Genomic DNA, 24,359 nt, shown 5'->3' with positions numbered 1-24,359 from the left:
TGGGATAAATCAGAGATTCTAAAAGTTATCAATACCATACCGTTTTTCAAGAGCTTCTGGCTTATATCTAAGCAAGTGTGAACTGCTCTCAGTTCAGTAATCTATAAAGCACTGACATTCTCAGTCAAGAATAAAATCAAAATTCTTGGTCTTCATATTACAAAGGAAAAAGAACTTAAAGAAGATTTTAAACTCAAAATTAATTGTGTGATTGCAGAGATATCAAACTATCAGAAATATCCATTTATTCCATCTCAATTTCCCCACAGAATTTTGGGGCAATAAATAAAATCAAATTTCAAATTTATTTGGTTAAAGTGCATGACTTAGAAGGATATTACATTAATGGGGGATTTTGAGTGGAGTACTTAAATTAAAATGGTTTAAATAATTTATTCTAAATTAATTATTCCTACGCCTTCCCTATTCAACTTGTGGAACGAACGCAGCGGCAGTTATGTTTTTTCTGTAAGTTGAATATGGAAGGTGTAGGACATACAGCGTCAGCTTTTTGGAGAATATGGAAATGTGGTTTTGGCGGAAGCACTTAAAAGGCGATCATTTGTTTATATAAAGCATATACATTTACATTTTTTTCGAAAATGACTGATCGTTTCACTAGATAAGACTCTTATTCCTCGTCTGGTATGGTTTAAAGCTCTATGAAGCTGCATTGAAACTGTAATTTTGACCTTCAACCGTTTGGAGACCATTGAAGTCCACTAAAAGGAGAATAATCCTGGAATGTTTTCATCAAAAACCTTCATTTCTTTTCGACTGAAGAAAGAAAGACATGAACATCTTGGATGGCATGGGGGTGAGTAAATTATCAGGAAAAGTTTATTTGAAAGTGGACTATTCCTTTAAGTTTCTAAATAAAAGATGCAATAACCAGTTTATTAGAAACACAATCTCTAGGGTTTCACAGACAAGGTGATTAAGCCAGGAGTAGGCCTTAGATCAATTAGGACATTTAATTAACTTCTGAGATATTGTGAGACAAAACAACACCACTGACACATTTTAAGAGTCAGAGCAAGTTGCTTTCAGTTCAAACAGCTCAAACATGCATTTTAGTCAGACTATCTTAAGCCTTGTCTGTGAAACCAGGCATAGAAGTATATAATTAGTGAAATTAAAAGATCTGAGAACAAAATCCCCACAATATCCAGTTACACCTGTAGCAAACACAGATGAAGACCAGGAGACTCTGAATCTTCAGCTGGATTCTTTATTGAGATCGTACTGTGTCTCACTGCAGTCATCAAGTCTGACTAAAAATGAAACATTGTAATTTTATATGTATTTTAGGAGCCTGTCCTTACAGGTGAAGACAAAGAGCTCATGTCACAACTATAAAGCATAAACAAGGCATGTAAAGGATGTAAGCATTTATTTTATTTAATCACTGTCCGTGTCCCTACAGATTGTAAATATTGTAAATACCTTTCCCCTCATCCACATTTTGTATTGCCTTGGGATAACTAGGGCAAATAACTTTTGACTGGTTCATCTCTTATGATCATGCCAATGTAGCTTACAAATAGTGATAAAAAAAATCACTTTGGTCATTTTGTTTGATATTTACAGCTGTTTGGGATTATTTTATGGCACCAAAATCTCTCTTTTTACTTTACAGCAGGTTACTGAAAGGCTACATATGTAGCCTAATGTCTACTTCTAATTTATTACTTTAATAGTTAAACAAATCAAGAACAAAATAAAAAAAATGTGTGTAAATGACATGATAAAAATAATGTATTTTTGACCAGTTTTATTTTTGTTCCTGATATCCACCCTTCTGACAGGATCAGAATAATCCAGATTTTTTGGATCAAAGTTATCCCAATCTTACTAAAATGTTTTGAACAACACAAACTGAAGATTTTATCCAGACCAAAACCAAGATTGGATTTTGTGATCTAATCTGATTTCAGAATCCTTTTTTCCTTTGAACAACCCATTTTCAAGATTTGATCCAATCCAATAGCTGAAATCTGATGAAATTACCGGCCCCCGAGAATCTTGTTGCATCCATTCAGATAACTTTTGAACAACTGGCCCCAAGAATTTTGCTGCTCTGGTTTGGTTCTGAGCAGGCCAAAAACCTAGGACTAATTCGCAAAAGTAGGTGAGATCAAATCTGTAGGTGGTGTGAGTACTACCAGCCCTCAAAGTTTCAGGTCTCTACAACTTACGGTTTGGTCTGGCCAATCACTTTTAAGGAGAATGTTGATACGTGCTTGAACCCCTAATCTTTCTTTGCTCTTGACTGAATAACTTTTGTAACTTAAATTGTAAGCATTAATCTGTATTTAATTTTTACACTGAAGACTATCCAGTGTTATTTTACATTTTATTACTTCCATTCATGTAGTATTTCTTACCTGAACATTACTGTTATACCCACCTAAAAAAAACTTTCATATCTCTCTTTATACTATTGTATTTATTTGTGCTGTTGTTTGCAATTTGTGTATTTGTTCTTATTTTGTTGCTGACTTTTTACTTGTTTTTTTGTTTTGTTTTGTTTTGTTTTTTTAAATAAAAATTTTCATTGAAGAAAAGTAGATTTTTGTTTGTATCTGCTGTCAATTATAGTTCTTAGAAAGAAAATCTGAATCAGAAAAAAATTGGTATCAGCAGGTCCATCAAGACCTCTAAAGCTTCACAGTCCTGTAGCTCCTCCTGGGTCGACATTTCATTCAGTAACATTAGTTTTAATTTATATGCGTTTAATGTTGATCGCATTATTTTATGTATGCATATGCTTACATCGCTTGTTTCTGCTTCTTCACCTGTGTTTTGATCAGGAGATTTAGTAATCTTTCAGAAGAAGTGTAATAGCACCCCCTACCATATAACAGTGAAAATACTGAAAGCCCAATTTCCGTCAATGGCGGGGAAGCGTTTTCTCATAAATGACAGAGATTTCTGTCAATGGCAGGAAAAGAGTTAAACGAAAGATAGAATGATAGAGCAACAGAATGAACAGTGAAAGTAACAGAAGCTTGTACAAAACATTTATCAGGCATAATTAAGCATGAAAATAACTGAAGGAAATACATATTTGTTAAACAAATTAAACCAATAAATAAGATCTATATTCTTTTGGTTTCTCTAATATATTTCAAAATTACAAACGCAATGAAAATACAGGTATCTTATCGACGAGTACCAAATATGAAAGTATCGGTATCAGCATAGCTCTGGTGCATCGCTAATAATATTAATTATTTATCTCTAATCTTTTTTAAACCATATTTTGATTTAATTGTTGACATTTTTACATATAAAATAGTTCTTAGAACTGTTATTATCCATGCTTACTTTTTATTTTATTGATGAATAGGAAAATTTAACATTAAAAACTGTGAGTAATGACATCAAAAAAACCATTAATAGGGTTGAACATTTGCACGACTTTCATGTGTACCTGTATTTTTTTTTTTTAATAACAAAGAGCAATTTCAATAATCACTTATGTATTGGCTCTGGAGGAAAACATCTTAATTTTGCTCAATTTTGTTAACCTCCAGAAATGTAATAAATGTTACATTTCAATAAGGTTGTTGATACACTTCAAGAGAAATTGAAGAAAAAAATAGTGAGATGTCATTTAGAACAAAATCAGGCCAAAATAAAGTTTGTTTTGAGTTCAAAACTTTCCTAAAAGTTCTGGTGGGTAGACACTGGCAGGTCAAACTACTATTGGTCAGTGGTGATTATGTAATAGGTAGGTGTGCTTTAGGGCTCCAACTTTTTTAATGAGGGCTGCTTCATAGTAGAAATTGAAGTTGTAATTCTATTGCAAGTGACACTGTATCTGTTTTTTCATGTTCATACTATAAAGCTGCTTGATTTAAATCAATCTGTATAATTGTGTATGTGACACGACTGGGGAGAATTGCAGATCAGCTGCAAACAAGGCTTTCACACTTTTCCCACCGCATTTATTTTGTTACTAAAAGGAAAATGCACAGTGCATATTTGCATATTCATTCAAATGCAACACTTGAGACGTTCACTTAAGTCTGCTACTACTAAGCAAAGACTGGAAAAGAACTTTGCAGTGAGTATATCAGGGCTTTCAGGGCTGGACAAGTCCTCTCTATAACAAAAACTCTTATGTGAACATTGAGTGAAGGCTCATGTGGTACTTTAAGGTTCCTTTATATTTAAAACTCTTTCCACATAGATCACATATGAATGGATTCTCTCCAGTGTGAATTGTCATGTGCATGTTAAGGGTTCCTGGTTGGTTGAAACTCTTTCCACATTGTTAGCAGGAGAAAGGCTACTCTCCTGTGTGAATTCTCATGTGATCTTTAAATTGTCCTTTGTGACCAAAACTCTTTCCACAGTCAGGGCATTTGTAGGGTTTCTCTCCAGTGTGAATTCTTATGTGGGCTTTAAATTGTTTTTTGTGACTGAAACTCTTTCCACACTGAGGGCATGTGTAGGGTTTCTCTCCAGTGTGAACTCTCATGTGTTCTTTAAGGGTTCCTTTTAGTTTGAAACTTTTTCCACATTGTTGGCAGGAGAAAGGGAGCTCTCCTGTGTAGGGTCTGCACAGTCTCAAAGATGAGCAGGTCCCACCATAAACTGTGTTTCAGTCTTAATTCACGGAACTTTGGTTTGTAAATCTTACATCGATTCCGGCCCGGCAGACACTAATGGATCACGAGACTCTTTTTTATGACTATTGCGATAAGTCCCGAACCTCTCCTCTGCGACTTCAAAGGAGATGCGAACACCACGGATCGGGTTTCTAGGAGTCAGGCCCGAATTCCAAACGGTCATAAAAAGGAAAATACACGCACACACCCACAGACACACACACACACAAAAGACCTACATAAAGACTGTATGCACAGATATTATACCTGCAAATATGAATGTATCTGCCATTGTAGTGTTTGTTGCATGTATGTGTTACTAGTGTAGAATCGTAGAATTGACTATAGTAAGTTAGTTTTCATGTTAAACAATAGTAGTAGAGTATAGAGTGTATTTTCTGTATAGGATGAGCGACACCTGTCGAGTTTGATCTCTCCATAAAGCTGTGAGTCCGAGCTATTCACCCATGTATGTTATAGTTCTGTCAAATGCATTGTTCAATGTTTAATAGTACTATGAAGAAAATGCACCGATTTGACATACCATAAATTAACCCGGGAGACAGGACAAAGGGATGTGGAAAACCGCCAAATTGCAACGCTATCATTGGAGGACGTAATCAAGAAGGCGTTCTGGTCTGTTGTCTTTAAAATACCATGACACGCATCTTTTCAATGCACAAGTTTCCTGCACAAGTTCCTGCCGTAGAGACGGACTCTCTTCTCTATCTTCCGGTCATCTTACTTCCAGTTAAGCCTTCGTTTGAAACTTCGCTGAACATCACCTCCTGAAGGACCAACTACCACACACTGAGCGCTCCGAAACTCGAAACACCACAACGAACCTATATGCAAGTATTTGTTTAAGATTTTAAATACTGGGTTTCCTTGCTGGCTCTTTAAGGTTAACTGTTGGAATTGGCCATTCTTTGATCTCGCTCTTTTCTGCCTTTACTTTCACCTGTATGTATCTGTATCTACTTGTGTACATTTATCTGTATAACCTTTGTATTACCCGTTCTGTATATTAAATACATCATATCCATGCTTATTTTGTTCACTTGCTCATTCAGCAACAACCGAGTCACTTTAACGTTCTGATTCTAATATCCTTGCTTTACGTTTGGATGCTACCATAGAAATTTAAGAGTAAGAGTCTGTGGATAACTTACCGGTTTGCTGGACGGACCAATAGTTCTCTACTTAATTATTAAAACAGAACTAATCATATATGTGATTGATTATAATTCGTTGTAGTTAATTCACCATATATGGTTAATTCCCCCTTGGGTCGGTATGTGCATAATAATAATTCATAAAACCTTATGAATTATTATATTCATATTCCACCCATAAATTGATTAATAACTGTGCAAATCGTCACACCTGTGTGAATTTTCATATGGTTTTTAAGGTTTCCGCTTCGTTTGAAACTTTTTCCACACTGAGGGCAGGTGTAAGACTTCTCTTCAGTGTGAACTATCATATGGCCTTTAAGGTAGACTTTACGTTTGAAACTTTTTCCACATTGTTGGCAAGTGAAAGGCTTCTCTCCAGTGTGAACTTCCATGTGGACTTTAAGGTGTCCTTAATTGTTGAAACTTTTTCCACACTGAGAGCATGTGTAGAGTTTCTCTCCAGTGTGAATTCTCATGTGCATGTTAAGGGTTCCTGGTTGGTTGAAACTCTTTCCACATTGTTAGCAGGAGAAAGGCTTCTCTCCTGTGTGAATTCTTATGTGATCTTTAAATTGTCCTTTGTGACCAAAACTCTTTCCACAGTCAGGGCATTTGTAGGGTTTCTCTCCAGTGTGAATTCTTATGTGGGCTTTAAATTGTTTTTTGTGACTGAAACTCTTTCCACACTGAGGGCATGTGTAGGGTTTCTCTCCAGTGTGAACTCTCATGTGGTCTTTAAGGGTTCCTTTTAGTTTGAAACTTTTTCCACATTGTTGGCAGGAGAAAGGGAGCTCTCCTGTGTGAATTTTCATATGGTTTTTAAGGTTTCCGCTTCGTTTGAAACTTTTTCCACACTGAGGGCAGGTGTAAGACTTCTCTTCAGTGTGAACTATCATATGGCCTTTAAGGTAGACTTTACGTTTGAAACTTTTTCCACATTGTTGGCAAGTGAAAGGCTTCTCTCCAGTGTGAACTTCCATGTGGACTTTAAGGTGTCCTTTATGGTTGAAACTTTTTCCACACTGGGAGCATGTGTAGAGTTTCTCTCCAGTGTGAATTCTCATGTGCGTGTTAAGGATTCCTGGTTGGTTGAAACTCTTTCCACATTGTTGGCATATGTAGGGTTTCTCTCCAGTGTGAATTCTTATGTGATCTTTAAATTGTCCTTTGTAACCAAAACTCTTTCCACACTGAGGGCATGTGTAGGGTTTCTCTCCAGTGTGAACTCTCATGTGGTCTTTAAGGTGTCCTGTCATTTTGAAACGTTTTCCACATTGTTGGCATGAGAAAGGGAGCTCTCCTGTATGAATTCTCAAGTGGTCTTTAAGGGTTCCTCTTCGTTTGAAACTTTTTCCACACTGAGGGCAGGTGAAAGGCTTCTCTTCAGTGTGAACTATCATATGGACTTTAAGGTTGTCTTTACATTTGAAAGGTTTCCCACATTGTTGGCAGGTGAAAGGCTTCTCTCCAGTGTGAACTTCCATGTGGACTTTAAGGTGTCCTTTATGGTTGAAACTTTTTCCACACTGGGAGCATGTGTAGAGTTTCTCTCCAGTGTGAACTTTCATGTGGATTTTAAAATTTCCTTTCTGTTCGAAACTCTTTCCACACTCTTGGCAGGTGTAAGGCTTCTTTCCCGTGTGAACTCCCATGTGGACTTCAAGGTTTTTATGCTGACAGAAGCTCTTTCCACACTGTTTGCAGATAAATTGACTGCTAGTTTCTGTATTTTGAGCTCTTTTTTGCAAGGAAGTCTTTTCAGTCTGCGAGCAACTAAAAGATTTTTCTTCAGTTATGAAATCCTGCTTTTTCTCATTCAGATCTTTCTCCTTCATGTCATTCAGATCTTGACTCTCCTCTTTCAGCGGTATCAGGCCTAAGGCAAAAAAGACAAATAAAAGTTAACCTCAGTTTAAATGGCACAAAGCAACAGACGCTAAGGGTGTATTCACACTAGGCATGGTTTTCTTTTACCATGCCCTGGCGACTGCCCCAACGCTACCACACTCACATTGCACTAAACGCTCTGAGCGGAACAAACTCTTTAACACTTTTAGTTTTAAAGAAAGCAGGAAGAAGAGCACTTTCACTAATAGTGCCTAATAGATTTCTGTGATGACAACGCTCTGAGTGTTTGACATGGTAATGAGTATGACAAAGTTGAAATGTTTGGTCATGGCGGAATAGATCTGCTCTGCTGCTGCTGCAGGTTATTGCTACTGCTGCAGAGCAAGTACGGGACTTGCTACTGCTAATACATACACGACACCATGAGCAAGTAAGTGATGCTGCTGCTGTTCAATATAGTGTACATAAATTACCCGTAGCAGATCTATACAGGTGGAGCTGGGGAAGGAGGAGGGTTTCTGAAGCACATTGCACTGCTAAGGCAATGCTACCAAAGTATTTTGAAGTTTGAACACAGAAGCTCATTGGCTACTGATACAGCAGAAACCAATCAGCTGTGTCCAATAGATAATGATGTGATTATGAGCAGGTTGAGTTAAAGGACCTATTAGCCTGCGCCATCTAGAGTTTCATGACAGAAATGTGTATTTCTGTCACAACAACTCTTGGAGTGTTTGGCATGGTAATGGGTATGACAACATAACAATAATGTTGATAGCGGTGGGCAGTGTGGCCAATCCCAGACATGTAGGTGATCCTGAGTGCTCAGCGTTGGTGTCAGAAGTGTTCTCAGTCAGAATCACTTACTGCTCAAAATGCTGAGGTATTTGCTTTAACAACATGAGTGTAAAAAGGAGACTCATTGCAGTGTGAGATCGCTATGACTGACGTTCTCCAAAGCATGTGCACAGATACTCAGTAGATCTTTAGCCAAAACTGAAAGCTTATATCACTTTAAAGAGTTCAGCAAAGCTCGTCTCTGTATCCTTATGGCAACTACATCGCCTGCTTGCAGCTGCATAAATGCTTAGTAATTCACTAGGCATTATAACAGGACTGTTGTTGACCTGACACCTGAATTACAAGCAGGTTGAGTTAAAGGACCTATTAGCCTGTGCCATCTTGAGTTTTATGACAAAACCTTCTTGCTACATCAAACTCAAACTGTATGCTTGTGTATTTATGTTAGAAAAGTGAAAGTGTTTAGTATAGTTAATAAAGCCTTTGTTTGTATCACACTTTAGGTTGTTCATTGGTTTGCACCTAAACAGAGTCCCCAATCATGCTGATCACAGCTACATGCTCTTACAAGGTGTTGGACATGTATTAGGATTTAACCGTCTATGGCCAAGAGAGTATTATCTTACTATAGTCTATAGACCAGTGGTCTCAAACTCTGCTCCTGGAGGGCCACTGTCCTGCAGAGTTTATCTCCAACCCTATTTAAATACACCTGATCCAGCTAATCAAGGTCTTCAGGGTTACTAGAAACCTTCAGTCAGGTGAGTTAAAGGGTTAGTTCACCCTAAAATAAATTCTATCATTATTACTCTCCCTCATGTCGGTCCAAACCCATAGGACTTTTGTTCATCTCCGGAACACAAATATTTTTGATGGCAGAATGCTGTCAGATTTCCTTCCATTCACTGCCTTTGTAATTTCATAAAGAGATCGGAAAACTAATCCTTATGAATCGAGCGGTTTAGTCCAGATTTTCTGAAGAAAATCAAGCGCTTCTTATGATGAACAGATTTAATTTAGGCTTTTTCTCGCATGTTAACATTGATTAGCGAACATAAGCAGAAGCTCAACCTAACTTGAATAACACACATGAACAAACCTCTTCCAGAAGGTCAAATGTGCTGCATAACACACAAGAATGAACCTAGAATGAACCTCATTGGTTACGCAGTTTCACACTTTTAAAATAACAAAAATAGAAATAATACAACAGGGCATATCTGAGTAAATTAATAACAGGGACATTTTATAGACCAAAAATTAAAAGGATCATTCATAGAGCATCTTCAAGAAACCGAGAAGACCAAATGTGCCAGAAAACATCAGGGGCCTGATGTATAAACATTGCGTACGCACAAAAAAGGCACTGAAACGTGTGTACTCAGTTTACCATGCACATATCGAGATTTATAAAAAAATAAACGTAAATATGTGTGCACCATACAGGAGCTCTAGTAGACGAGTAGCTACTGAACACAGTACTGCACAACCTCTGCTGAATGCAGGTGTACTGCTGGTGTTGTGCACAGACAGACATTATCCTAAACAATTCTTTTGTCAATGCAGCAAGAGAAAAGATGAATCCCCTACTGAGCATGCGTTTGATGTAAACATGGTGGTCCATCGGTTTTTGATGGACACATGGCCTAATACAGATTATTTACAGCTTTATTTGTCATTTCAACCAGATGATATTTGTCTTTGTTCGTATCTCTGCCTGCCTTTTTTTGGCATCTCAACATGTCTGTCCACATGAGGTGACCCGATTAATTAAAACCAAATAATTAAAAGAGCTGGACATTTTAATAAAGATCAAATGACTGAGTTCAGCTTTGAGAATGAAACTGACCTGTTTGTTCCTCAGTTTCTTCTTGTTTCACACTGATTGTTTCTTCAGTCTTCACATCTTCATTTTTCTCTAGAATAAACTCCATCTTTATAATAGTGGATCTCAGTCACTTCACCAGGAGTTTTTCTGTGTGTTTGTCCTGTTTAAGATGAGAATAATCAACATAAAGAGGAAAATAAATCCACACTAAATATCTGGGTGTGTCTCAATATGCTCTAGTTCAGTGCACTGGCGAGAGAGTCAGAGTGAGAGTTAATGGACTTAAATGATCTGATTAGACTAAAAACATTAGAAAACTAGAATTTGCATATCAATAAAGGAACAAACTGCACAAGCTCTTTATTTAGTCATATTTTGTATTTAAACAGATAAACATCAGCAGTTAGTTTATGTTAGTCTTTTTACGTGTTTGTTTACATTTGGTTCTATTGAAGGAGAATGAGATGCACCTTTTCTGTTACTCAAGTGTAAATACGCTTTTCTAACAAAGACAACGTTCATTCTTGTTATTATATATACATTCACAGTTGTCTATAAAGTGTCTGAAATAGTTGCATTAATTTAAACACTTCAAATGAATACAAACACAAACCTTTCTTCAGTTGAATCACATCAGATGCAGCAGGAGTGCGACGCAGTTTTTTTGACGTCACACAGCCACACCAAAATAAAAGCATAGAAATCAACATACAGAAAAAACATTAAAATGTTGATTTATGGGATGAATCAGAGATTCTAAAAGTTATCAATACCAAACCGTTTTTCAAGAGTTTCTGGCTTATATCTAAATGTATGCAAGTGTGAACTGCTCTCAGTTCAATAATCTACAAAGCACTGATATTCTCAGTCAAGAATAAAATCAAAATTCTTGGTCTTCATATTACAAAGAAAAAAGAACTTAAAGAATATTCAAATTCATTAAGAATTAGTAGATCAAAATGAAATGTGTGATTGCAGAGAGATCTAACTATCAGAACTATCTATTTACTCTATCTCAATTTCTTCAATAGAAATCAAAGAACAAACTGGTGTGATGTTATTTAGAACAAAATCAGGCCAAAAACGAAGTTTGTTTGGAGTTCGAAACAGCTTCCCAAAAAAAAAAAGAAATTGACACTATCTTTTTTCATGTTTAATACTGTAAAGCTGCTTGATTTAAAGCAATCTGTATAATTGTGTATGTGACGTGACTGGGGAGCTGAACTGCAGATCTGGTGCAAACAAATCCACATCACTATGATCTGCTCTTTCACAACTGCACTTTTCCCACTGCATTTATTTTGTTACTGAAAGGAAAATTCACAGCACATATTTACACATTCATATAAATGCCACTCGAGATGTTCACTTAACTCCAATGCTACTAAGCAAAGACTGGAAAAGAACTTTGCAGTGAGTATATCAGGGCTTTCAGGGCTGGTACAAGACCTCTCTATAACAAAAACTCTTATGTGAACCTTGAGGTTTACTTTGTTTCTGTAAGTCTTTCCATCGATGGCACATGAAAGGCTTCCCTCCGGTATAAGTTATAACATGAACCCAAGGTTCTTCTGAAACTCATTCCACACTTATGACAAAAAATTTTTCTCTCATAAGTGAAGGCTCATGTGGTACTTTAAGGTAACTTTATATCTAAAACTCTTTCCACATCGATCACATATGAACGGATTCTCTCCAGTGTGAATTCTCATGTGCATGTTAAGGGTTCCTGGTTGGTTGAAACTTTTTCCACACTGAGGGCATGTGTAGGGTTTCTCTCCAGTGTGAATTCTCATGTGGTCTTTAAGGTGTGCTTTTAGTTTGAAACTTTTTCTACACTGTTGGCAGGAAAAAGGCTTCACTCCAGTGTGAGTTATCATGTGAGTGTTAAGGGCTGGTTTTTGGTTGAAACTTTTTCCACATTGTTGGCAAGTGAATGGCTTCTCTCCAGTGTGAATTCTAATGTGATCTTTAAATTGTCCTTTGCGACTGAAACTTTTTCCACACTGAGGGCATGTGTAGGGTTTCTCTCCAGTGTGAATTCTCATGTGGTCTTTAAGGGTTCCTTTTAGTTTGAAACTTTTGCCACATTCTTGGCAAGTGAAAGGGAGCTCTCCTGTGTGAATTCTCAAGTGATCTTTAAAGTGTCCTTTTCGTTTGAAACTTTTTCCACACTGAGGGCAGGTGTAAGACTTCTCTCCAGTGTGAACTCTCATGTGGTAATTAAGTCGTCCTTTTTGGTTGAAACTTTTTCCACATTGTTGGCAGGTGAAATGCTTCTCTCCAGTATGAACACTCATGTGGTCTTTAAGGGTTCCTTTTCGTTTAAAACTTTTCCCACATTGTTGGCAGGTAAAAGGCTTCTCTCCAGTGTGAACTCTCATGTGATCTGTTAGGTGTCCTTTTTGGTTGAAACTTTTTCCACACTGTTGGCAGGTGTAAGGCTTTCCCGTGTGAACTCCCATGTGGACTTCAAGGTTTTTATGCTGACAGAAACTCTTTCCACACTGTTTGCAGATGAAATTACTGCTAGTTTCTGTCTTTTGAGCTCTTTTTTGTAAGGAAGTCTTTTCAGTCTGTGAGCAACTAAAAGATTTTTCTTCACTTATGAAATCCTGCTGTTTCTCATACAGATCTTTCTCTTTCATGTCATTCAGATCTTGACCCAACGCCATGAGGCCTAAGGCAAAAAAGACAAATAAAAGTTAACTCCAGTTTAAATGGCACAAAGCAACAGACATTAAGGGTGTTTTCACATTAGGCACAGTTTCCTAGTACGCGATAACGGGCAAGATTGTCCCCACTCCCCCGCTGGCCCGTACTCACATTGCACTTAACGCTCCGGAGCATGCTTACGTAATTTACAATGCAACTTTTTGTTTAGAAAAAACAGGAAGAAAAACACTTTCACTAATAGACTGCCTAATAGATTTATAATTCTTTCCGCGTATCAATTTTCACTTGATTGCAGTGTAGGTGGTTAAACAAACCACACCGAGGCATGGTGCGAAGCAACCACACCAGTCAAACGAACCAGACTTTGGAGGTCAAATACGCTTGGGCACAGTTCAGATCGCCTAGTGCGACTACACCTTAACTCTGAAAGCGCGCCGCAACTGCTAAAGTGACTGAGACAGATCAGACACAATCATTTACCCCTCACCCAACAAGAAAACTATGAGTTAGAGTTCTTCAACTCTGTAATTCCTAAACTGATTACAATAGCAGCAAAAACACATTAGCAAGATAAGACTATATTATGACCGAAAGGAATTTTAGAGAGTTGCACTCTCACTTCTCTTTCAAACAGACAAATATACTTGAGAAATGGAAAAATGTATCCAAGTTCCCCATCTCTAGATTTTCCTTTTGTATTGTTTTTGCATATGAATTAATTCACATTCTTTTGAAATATTTTAGAATTGCTAAACCAGTTTGGGGTTACAGTTTGGGGATTACATTGACGTCTCAGGCAAAACATTAAACTGAGTCTAAAGCACTTGCAGAGGAGATGGGCACCACTGAGTTCTCCAAGCCTACTGAAAGGACATGATGAAGCAGAAGAAAAAGAATGCCAAGCCGGATCGGTCGAGGACTGGATTACCAACGACCACGCATCCCACTGACTCCCTTCAGGTCAGGCATGCCAAGTTAGCTACTGGAGGGAAAGCCACCATCAAACTGCCAATAGAATGAATAGCCATTAGCACATGGAACATCCATACTCTTCAGGTATATGGAAGAATACAAGATCTATCAAGCACTATCGCTGGTACGTTATCGGACTGTGTGAAGTCAGACTGACAAGCTTTGGGGAGATAACAACAGAATATGGACATAAGCTGTGGTTCTCTGGAGAAGAGATGAAACACCAACATGGAGTGGCCTTCCTTGTAAGGAAAGACATCAAGGGCTGCACACCCATCTCCAGCAGGATCTCAGGATCTCTGCCAAGCCACACAACATGACCATTATACAAGTCTATGCCCCAATCTCTGACTATACAGATGAAGAAATTGAAGGGTTTTATGAACAGCTTGAGTCTGTGGTAGCAAAAGTCCTCAAAAAAGAACACTGGTGCAAGGTAACTGGAATGTGAAGGTTGGTCCAGAGGTATGTGAGAGCTGGTCAGGCACAGTAGGGCGATTTGTCCTCATTCTTGCACCCCAACGCTTCAAGCCTAGCATCAACAAGGCCCGTACAATGACTTTTCCAGCGGCTGACATAGGCAGCGACCATGACCTTGTCATGATGACATTCAGCCTGAAGCTGAACTCCAAACGATGCTCCAAAAATCCTCACATTCGCTTCAACCTTGAAAAGCTTAAAGACCCAGATGTTGCAGAAATCAGAGAAGTCAGAGGAAAGTGTGCAGCCCTCAACTTACTGGACAGCAATGTAGACACACTTGCAAGCTCTATCAATGATATGCTATACACCAAAGCTGAAGAGGTTCTGGGCAGGCAATGCAAGAAAATTCAATAATGGGTCTTGCAGTCTCTGCGACAAGAGAAGAGAGCTGAGAAGGAAGAAGCATTCGAGTGACGAGAACAAGATGAAGTACCAATCTGCCCACAGAGATGTCAGAAAGAGAATTAAAGAGAAGGAAGAATAGATAGAACAGTAATTTGATGTCATTGACAGTGGCATGGAATCAGGTAACAGTAAGCAGGCCTACTCTACACTAAATGTCCTCTCCAAGACCAGCCAGCCCAGAGCTTCTGTAATAGAAGTCAAGAATGGCAAGGTCCTGAAAGATAGTAATGATGTCATAAAGAGGTGTATTAGTGACGAGGCTGAAAGTCTGCCAGTATTGAGGGATGAGGTTGAGGAAGCAGTGAGATGTCTCAAGCCAAGCAAGTCTCCCGGAGTTGACAATATCCCTGCCGAACTTGTGAAACGTGGAGGAGAATAAACAGCTAAAGCTCTGACCATAATCTGTCAAATGATATGGCAGCAGAAGACATGGCCAAAGATATGGACACAGTCACTGGTTATACCATTACCAAAAAAAGGAAACTCCAGACAGTACCAGAACTATCAGACCATTAGCCTGATTAGTCATCCCAGCAAAGTAATGTTCCATGTTATCCTCAACAGACTAAAGAACAAATCAGAGGAACTTTTGTCTGAAGAACAAGCTGGGTTCAGAGCAAGACGGAGCTCAGTGGAACAAATCTTCAACTGCAGAGTCCTCATTGAGAAACACCTCCAACACCAGAGAGACCTGTTTCACAACTTCATAAACTTTAAAAAGGCATTTGATAGAGTGTGGCACGATGCTTTATGGTTCATCCAAAGAGATTTTAACATAGATTAAGGATTTGTCCAGGTCATTCAGGGCCTCTGAGCATTCCAGCAACACTGTCCTACTAAACAACAAGATAGGGCAGCCCTTCCTAATAACAGTTGGTGTAAGGCAAGGGTGCATCCTTTCACTTATGCTGTTCAACCTATTCTTAGAGAGAATTAGGCAAAAAAAAAAAAAAAAACACTTCATGAACATCATACATCAATCTCCATCGGTGGCAGGCCCATCTGCAATCTTTGATTTGCAAATGACATAGTGCATAGATCTATGAGATCTAACACAGAACTACAAGACCTAACAGACAAGCTTGTGCAGAGGGCAGGCACATATGGCATGGTAGTCATGGTGAATAGTAACTGATACAAGGGCCAACATCACAATGAATGGGGAACAGCTGGAAGAAGTCAAAATTTTCAAATATTTGGGGGTGACCCTGTCAAAGGATTGGTACCTGTTCACAAGAGGTTCGTATTCGGCTCGCCACAGCTACAGCTGCCATCGCCAGGCTCAACAGAGTGTGGGTGAGCGACATCGGCTTTTGCAACAAGTACAAACTTTTTAAAATCACTTATTGTCTGCATTCTTCTGTATGGATGCGAGACATGGACACTGTTGACAGAGACTAAAAGACGAATCCAGACATTCGAGACCAAAAGCCTGAGGAAATTGCTCTGCATCAGCTACAAAGACCATAAGACCAATGAATATGTGCGAAGTATGGTCAACTCGTGGGTCCCCAAGAACCACTCCTGGCTACAGCCAAAAGGCGGAAACTGGCATGGTTCGGCCACATTACTAGAGACGACAGCCTGTCCAAGGCCATCCTGCAAGGAACTGTGGAAGGCGGTCACAGACGAGGATGACAGAATAAATGCTGAACTAATAACATCAAAGAATGGACAGACATGACCATGCTCCTGAAGACAGCCACAGACAGATCCTTGTGGAGAATTAACTATAGGGGAATTTTACAGTTAAAGACCCAAAAGACCAGACATGATGAATGAAGACCTGGATTCAGTTTAAAAAATTATTTGTATAAAATTTTACTGAATAGTTTACAGTTTCATCAGCTGAAGCCAGCTTCAAGTCTCACACGGAGTTCCTTTTTTTTTAGTGCTAATATATTATATATATTTTTACTAGAGCCATCAATAGATTAAAATTTTTAAATCACAATTAATCGCACCCTTTTGTGCTGATTAATCACGTGACAATCACGTGACTATCAGCAATTTAAGTATACATCACATATTTTGTTTAACATATTTATTTTGTCATCACTTGCTATATCCAGCAGTAAACTGATTGAAGATTGAAGGGTGATTCACACACACAAAAAGTACTTTCTGCAAGCTTTCTCAAGTAAATGTAGGTGTCTTAAAGTCCCTATGTAGTTTATTTGATCCCTTAAAACTCATCTTTGATCACCTAAATTAAATAGTTAAACTTTTTTCTCCTGTATATATATATATATATATATAAAAAGGTTCCATGCCTTAAAGTAGCTTGAATGTAACTCCTTGCTTCGTGGATCTATGGATATGCTAATTAGCCCTGCCTCCACTCACTCGCACAAGCTACTTGAATTCATTGTGTACAATAAAATAATTCAAAATATAACACAAATGCAACTGTATCTTGTAGACAAGGAGAGCAGAATTAAAATTTTCTGTGATGCTTGCAAACCATTACACACCACTGGCTGTCACAGATCATCTCCGTCCACTCATGAAAGAGTGCTTCTGCTACTGCACAGGAGTAAATATTAGCGGTCACTCTCCCACATCAAGAACTCATTTTTACACACTTCCCTCACTAGTTTTTCTCCAGATTACATGCATATTCCACAATGCCAATGGTGCTTATTGGTGATTGAAATGATCAATGATATGGAGGATTATGAACAAAATGTTCTATATTACAACATATTAACAGTGAGTGCTTGAGGATGAGAAAAAAAACACCTTACAGACAACAAATGTAAATCTAATCACTCACATTTCATGCTTTGCTTTATGCAAAATAAGGATTTTGTTAGATATTGTTGTATAATTAAGTCATATGAATTAAAGTTTTTCATTGTTTTCCAATCAGAAGTTGATTTTTGGGTTTAATCTCACACAAGAAATTATGAAAGGATACTTCTGTATTATTTATCCTAATTTAATGCATGTCATAATAACGAATGGAAGTGGGATCTTCTCAGGTTGGAGGCAGCATTTGTATTTGTCTGGTCATGTGATCTCAGCATGTCTGTCCACATGAGGTGACCCGAATAAATAGATCCACTTTAATTAAGACACTCATATGACATTATTCAAAAATATCACTCATTTCTGTCAAGCTGGACATTTTAATAATTTAAATTGACTGAGTTCAGCTTTAAGAATGAAACTGACCTGTTTGTTCTTCATTTTCTTCTTGTTTCACACTGAATGTTTCTTCAATCTTCACATCTTCATTTTTCTCTTTAATAAACTCCATCTTTATAATAGTGTGTCATGTGGATCTCAGTCGCTTCACCAGGAGTTTTTCTGTGTGTTTGTCCTGTTTAAGATGAGAATAATTAACAGAAAGAAAAATAAATCCACACTAAATATCTGGGTGTGTCTCAAACAGCTCTAGTTCAGTAGTTCAGTGCACTGGTGAGAGAGTCAGAGTGAGAGTTAATACACTTAAATCACCTGATTAGACTTAAAAACATTAGAAAACGAGAACTGCAAATCAATAAAGGAAAACAAATTATTCAAATTCTATATTTTATATTATTAAATGTTCTGTACATTACATTTAATAATTATACAGATAAACATCAGCAGAGTGTTATATTAGTTTCACATGTTTGTTTGTTTACATTTAGTTCAATTGACCCGGAGCGAAATGAGAAGAGCCTTTTCTGTTACTCAAGTGTAAATACTCTTTACTAACAAAAACAACGTTCATTCGTGTTATTATATATACATTTACAGTTGTCTATACTGTCTAAAATGGTTGCATTAATTTAAACACTTTAAATAAGTACAAACACAAACCTTTCTTCAGTCGAATCACATCAGATGCAGCAGGATAGCGACGCAGTTTTTTTTACGTCACACCGCCACACCAAAATAAAAGTTCCATCTGCACGATAAAACTAATAACATAGGCTACATACATAGGCTACAGGGGAAAAAAAACATTCAAATATTAATTTATAGGATAAATCAGACATTTATCAAGTTATCAATACCATGCCGTTTTTCAAGAGTTTCTGGCTTATATCTAAGCAAGTGTGAACTGCTCTCAGTTCAATAACCTACTGTAAAAAGCACTGATATTCTCAGTCAAGAGTAAAGTTAATATTTTTGGTCTTCATTTTACAAAGGATTGTAAAGAACTTTAGTTTGATTGCAGAGAGATCTAACTATTAGAAATATCTATTTATTCCATCTAAATGTTTTACACAGAATATTGGGGAAATAAATAAATAAAATAAAATTTCAACTTTATTTAGTTAAAGTGCATGACTGTGAAGGATAGTACATTAATGGGTGATTTAATACATTTGATTTTGTTTGTCTGAATGGAGTACTTACATTGAAATGGTTAAAATAATTTCTTTTTTGTTGTTGTTGTTGTTGTTGTTTATTTTTTTGTATAAAGGAATATGATTCACTAGATTAAAGCCTTACATTTTCAGCAAGTTGCTTTCAGTTCAAACAGCTCAAACATGCATTTTAGTCTGAGATCTGAGCTTAAGCCTTGTCTGTGAAACCAGGCATAAAAGTATATTATTAGTCAAATTAAAAGATCTGAGAACAAAATCCCCACAATATCCAGTTACAGATGTGAAGACCAGGAGACTCTGAATCTTCAGCTGGATTCTTTATTGAGATCGTACTGTGTCTCACTGCAGTCATCAAGTCTGACTAAAAATGAAACATTGTAGTTTTATATGTATTTTAGGAGCCTGTCCTTACAGGTGGAGACAAAGAGCTCATGTCACAACTATAAAGCATAAACAAGGCATGTAAAGGATGTAAGCATTTTCTTTCAATTAATCACTGCCCGCGTCCTTTACCCCACATTGTTGGTCCCTACAGATTGTAAATATTGTAAATATTTTTCCATTCATCCACATTTTGTATTGCCTTTACCAATTCTGTAAATAGAGTACACTGCCTGAACAGTTGTGAACAGACAAGTGGTACAGAGGTATACATTCATTTTTAATTGATTATTAAATTGTTTATCTATGGTTTATACATAATTTTCATAACAGAATAAAAAAAAAATCATTTCATCTTATTACTGGAGCTACCAGTTTGCTAAGTTTCAAATGATCATTAAACAGTGAGCACAAATTATGCAAAAGCGGCAGTCCTTCCTGTGCACTCAGTGTCCAAATTCACTCACTCCTTCAAGTGAACTGTATTAGTGGACTAATGTAGGGAATAGTGAATGAAGGTATGGGGCCATTTTGAATTCAGCCACAATCCTCTACATTAAAAGTAACAAGACTAATATATAGCTGCAAGCAGCGATGACGGGCACAAGCGCGGAGGCACCGCCACCCCGGTGGCTTCAGCGCAACTTCAGGGCAATTGACCCTTCGACAACACGTCGACAGACAAGACAGAGCAGCTTTCAAACTGTGTAGTTTAAATTAAAGAAATTCAAACAATAAAAATCGTTTTGTGGCTCTTTAATGTGTAGGTGACCATGGTCGAGACAGATTGCTGTAACGCCTCAGCTCAAGAGGCTCGTAAACCGATCATCTCTTCCTACTAGCCCATTTATAGCATCAAATAAACATGAATGAACATGAGAATGAATGTTTTTCAAGTTTAACTCCACCGAGGTTAATCTTCTAACTACTGGCTGCTTTGTCGGACAAAATGGCGGATGCGGCGTTCTGATTGGTTAGATCGCTTGATCGCTAAAAATATTATATGTTCAGATGAATTTATTGAAGGTCTTTTATTAACAAAATTATCAAACTAATTATATAAAACTATATAGTCAGTGAACTACAAATGAACTGATTCTTTGCCTTAATTTTGTTATACAAATTTATAGAAGAGAGACTAAGAGATTTACTATCCTATAATGCAGAAAAAGGACACAGCGATGAAGGGGTTAAACCTGCAAGACTGTAACACACACACACACACACACAGAGAGAGAGAGAGAGAGAGAGAAAGAGACACTGTTTTATCAGTAAATTGCTTCAGAAGATTCAACATTTTAAATAAAAAATAAAATCTATTAGTCTTTGATAATGTCTAAATATATGCATCCAAAAATACTAAATTAATATAATTATACCTTTAAACAATGTTTAAAAACAAAGTTTTTTAAAAACTGTTGTTTTCTTGAGGTTCTTCATTTATGAATCACACTCAGGACCTTCGGGTCAAAAATGACCCGGAGGGCGGGATTCAGGTATACTTTTTTTCAGTAAAATCAATCAAATGTATTTTTATTCAATAATATTTTTTCTTTCTTTTTTGGTGTTTTGAGAGAATTTTATGATAATAATGAATTTTTATGCAATAATTATGATAAATTTTTTCCCATTGAATATAATAGAAAATTTATAAATATATATATGTAATTTTTTTTTTTTTTTTTTTTTATTAATGCTGTATTTTATTTTAAAGTACAGCCAAGGCCTATAGAAAACAATTTTTGAAATTAGATTGGTGCCATCTGGTGGACAAATTAAGCATTTTTATCATGCAATAGCACATTTTTACCACTATAGAGAATTTACAGCTCTCTGTAGAAAGGCTTGTGAATTCTAGTGATTTTTGCACATATTTGCCTATTTATTTCAGGTTGTGGATTTTAATATATAATCACAGATTCTCAAAGACTATTTTTGTCAAGTTTTTTTTTGTTTGGTTGGTTTAAATGGTAATTTCAAGTGCCAGTTTTACTTTATAATACAGTCAAACCTGAACATTGCACTAGAAAGAGAACAAATGGAAAGCATTTTGTTACCCATTGTTTTAATTCTAACTTAATAAAAAAAATTACATTATTTCAATCATAACATATTTTTAATAACCTTTTATTATAAACATTTCCATTAAAATTATTTTTTGCAATTCAATGAACAGTAACTCTTCAAAATTGCCAACAGCAATTATGAACAAAAAACAAAAATAACAGCAAACGTATAATAATTTTCAAACAGTACATGTAAATGGAAAATAGAAAAATAAAAAAAGTGTTTTAAATATCATCATAACTAAATATTTACATATTATTATGTCCATATTATTTAAATTGAATGAACAGTAACTCTTATTCAAAATTGGCAACGGGCAATTATGAACAAAACTAAATTAACAGTTATCAAACTAAATTAATTATACTAAATATAAACTAAATATTATCAAAACAGTAAATTATCAAACAGTAAATTAGAGAAATAAAAAAAATCATTCTAACTATATTTACATATTATTTACAAACTAATTAACACAGTTGTCACACATCACAATAGAGTGTCCCTTACAAATTGGAATGTGGCACTTTGAGCAAACAATGCCTGTTTTCAAATCGGCATCGGGAGGGACCAGCTTGTGAGGGACCAGCTCGGGAGGGACCAGCTTGTGAGGGACCAGCTCGGGAGGGACCAGCTTGTGAGGGACCAGCTCGGGAGGGACCAGCTTGTGAGGGACCAGCTCGGGAGGGACCAGCTTGTGAGGGACCAGCTCGGGAGGGACCAGCTTGGGAGGGACCAGCTTGTGAGGGACCAGCTTGGGAGGGACCAGCTTGGGAGGGACCAGCTTGTGAGGGACCAGCTCGGGAGGGACCAGCTTGGGAGGGACCAGACGTGGAGGAAACTGCTTCCTCATCACATTCCTGCACCTTCCTCAGAAGTTGCAGAGAGGCTGGGGTGCGTGGAATGTGCCGCCTTGATTGAATGAAGGGGAACACGAGTGCTCTTCCCAGGTCCTGCAAAAAGTGCCTCCTCATGTAGTTGTCCCCCTGTCTCCAACTGGGATTTATTTCCCTCCAGATGACAAAGGCATTGTATGCCGATACATCTAGCATATTGTAGAAGATTGCCATGGGCCAGCGAGCTGTCTTCCTCCGGCAGGTATATGTTGCAACAATCTGGAATATCACAAAAAAGCATACACAAACATTTAGTATTACTGCTGACGTCCAGTGATAGTTCAATTCTCTTTACATGCCATTTAGCTTAGAATAAAAAAAAAAAGTATTTTGTGCAATTATTTATTTATATATAAATATAAAATATATATTTATATAAATATATATATGTAAATATATATAACAATAATACATATATATATATATATATATATATATATATATAATTGCATAAAATACTTTTTTTTATTCTAAGCTAAATGCCATGTAAAGAGAATTGAACTATCACTGGATGTCATATATATATATATATATATATATATATATATTACATATATTAGTAATATTTATTATTATTATCATCATCATTTTTTTAGAATATATATTTATTTCAATAAAAAATTAGTAGCAAAGTAACAAATACCTTATCAAGATTGTCCACTCCCCCTTTGGTCCTGTTGTATGACGAGATCATTTCAGGTTTCCTGTCTTCTCTTTCGCTCACTGCTCCATCTTCGTGCACAGTGCTCATGAGAAGAACGTTTTTATTTTTTCTGGGGCAGTACGACACGATGGCGTGTGTTTCTGTGAAGGCGAAAAGAGATGAGAACCTAGCCCGGCCTCTTGGAATGGTCAGAGCACTTGGCAGCTCTGGTTTGTTCCTTCGGATTGTTCCTATCATTCTCATTTTCTTGTTTAGGAGCTCTATGCCAAGAGCATATGAAGTAAAAAAGTTGTCACAATATGCCCTTGATAGCCATCCATCATTTCCAGGACTATTCTCCTTCCCAGGTTTCTTTCGTGTGGCATCCCTGGAGGTTTTCCTGTGTATACCTGCATGTTCAAACAGTAGCTCGAGTTTGCATCACAGGCTGTCCATATTTTAATGCCATATTTGGCAGGTTTTTTTGGCATGTACTGCTTGAAAGGACACCGGCCCCTGAATCCCACCAAGCTCTCATCAACTGTAATGTTGGTATCTGGTCTGTACATGAAAGGTAGTCTTGTGACCCAGTCTTCTGATTGGTCTCTCTGATTGGTGCCAGTTTGTCCTGTTCCCTCCTTTCAGCTCTTGACCTCTTATCATCGAAACGTAAAATCCTAGTCAGTTGTTTGAATTTTTTCAGTGGCATGGTTGTACGGAAAATTGCCCTCCCCAACTCACTGTCCCATAAACTGGATGCAGATTCGTGGTGAGATTTTAAAACCCCAGCAAGAATTAGAAGTCCAATAAATGCTTGGATTTCATTACATTCAATATTAGACCAGTCTTCACCAAACACTCGTTGCCCCTCTAAATTTGTCATCTCAAGAAGCTTTTGTTGCATGGAGCTTGGAAAAAAAAGTTCAAAAGTAGATTTGATATCTTCAGCCCTTACACAGGCATACCTTGTTGGTCCAGGCGCATTTCTTCTGACCTCCTCTGCCCGTGCTCTCCCTTGTGTCCTTGTGTGAGGAGTTGAAGACCACAGTATTTCCCCGTTCTTGGAGAGGTAAGTTTCAGGGCCTTCTCTCTCCTCTGAATCCTCAGTGAAGTTTGGGTCAGCCTCTGTAAAATCTTCCTCTTCAGAGACTTGCTCATCTGGCTCTGTTCCCTCTTCTTCATCACTGCTATGTAGTAAATAAGCCAGGGTCTCCTGAGCAGTATATCTCTTAGCCAT

General features: G+C 37.2%; 2 pseudogenes; both read right to left on the bottom strand.

Moving 5' to 3' along the window:
* Positions 1-18,722, bottom strand: part of LOC137025315 (zinc finger protein 721-like) — a 24,722-nt pseudogene extending 6,000 nt beyond the window's left edge.
* Positions 18,210-24,359, bottom strand: LOC137025314 (piggyBac transposable element-derived protein 4-like; annotated as a pseudogene).

This window comes from Chanodichthys erythropterus, chromosome 8, assembly GCF_024489055.1.
Source record: "Chanodichthys erythropterus isolate Z2021 chromosome 8, ASM2448905v1, whole genome shotgun sequence".
Taxonomy (NCBI): domain Eukaryota; kingdom Metazoa; phylum Chordata; class Actinopteri; order Cypriniformes; family Xenocyprididae; genus Chanodichthys; species Chanodichthys erythropterus.
This window is presented reverse-complemented; position numbering and strand designations above follow the sequence as displayed.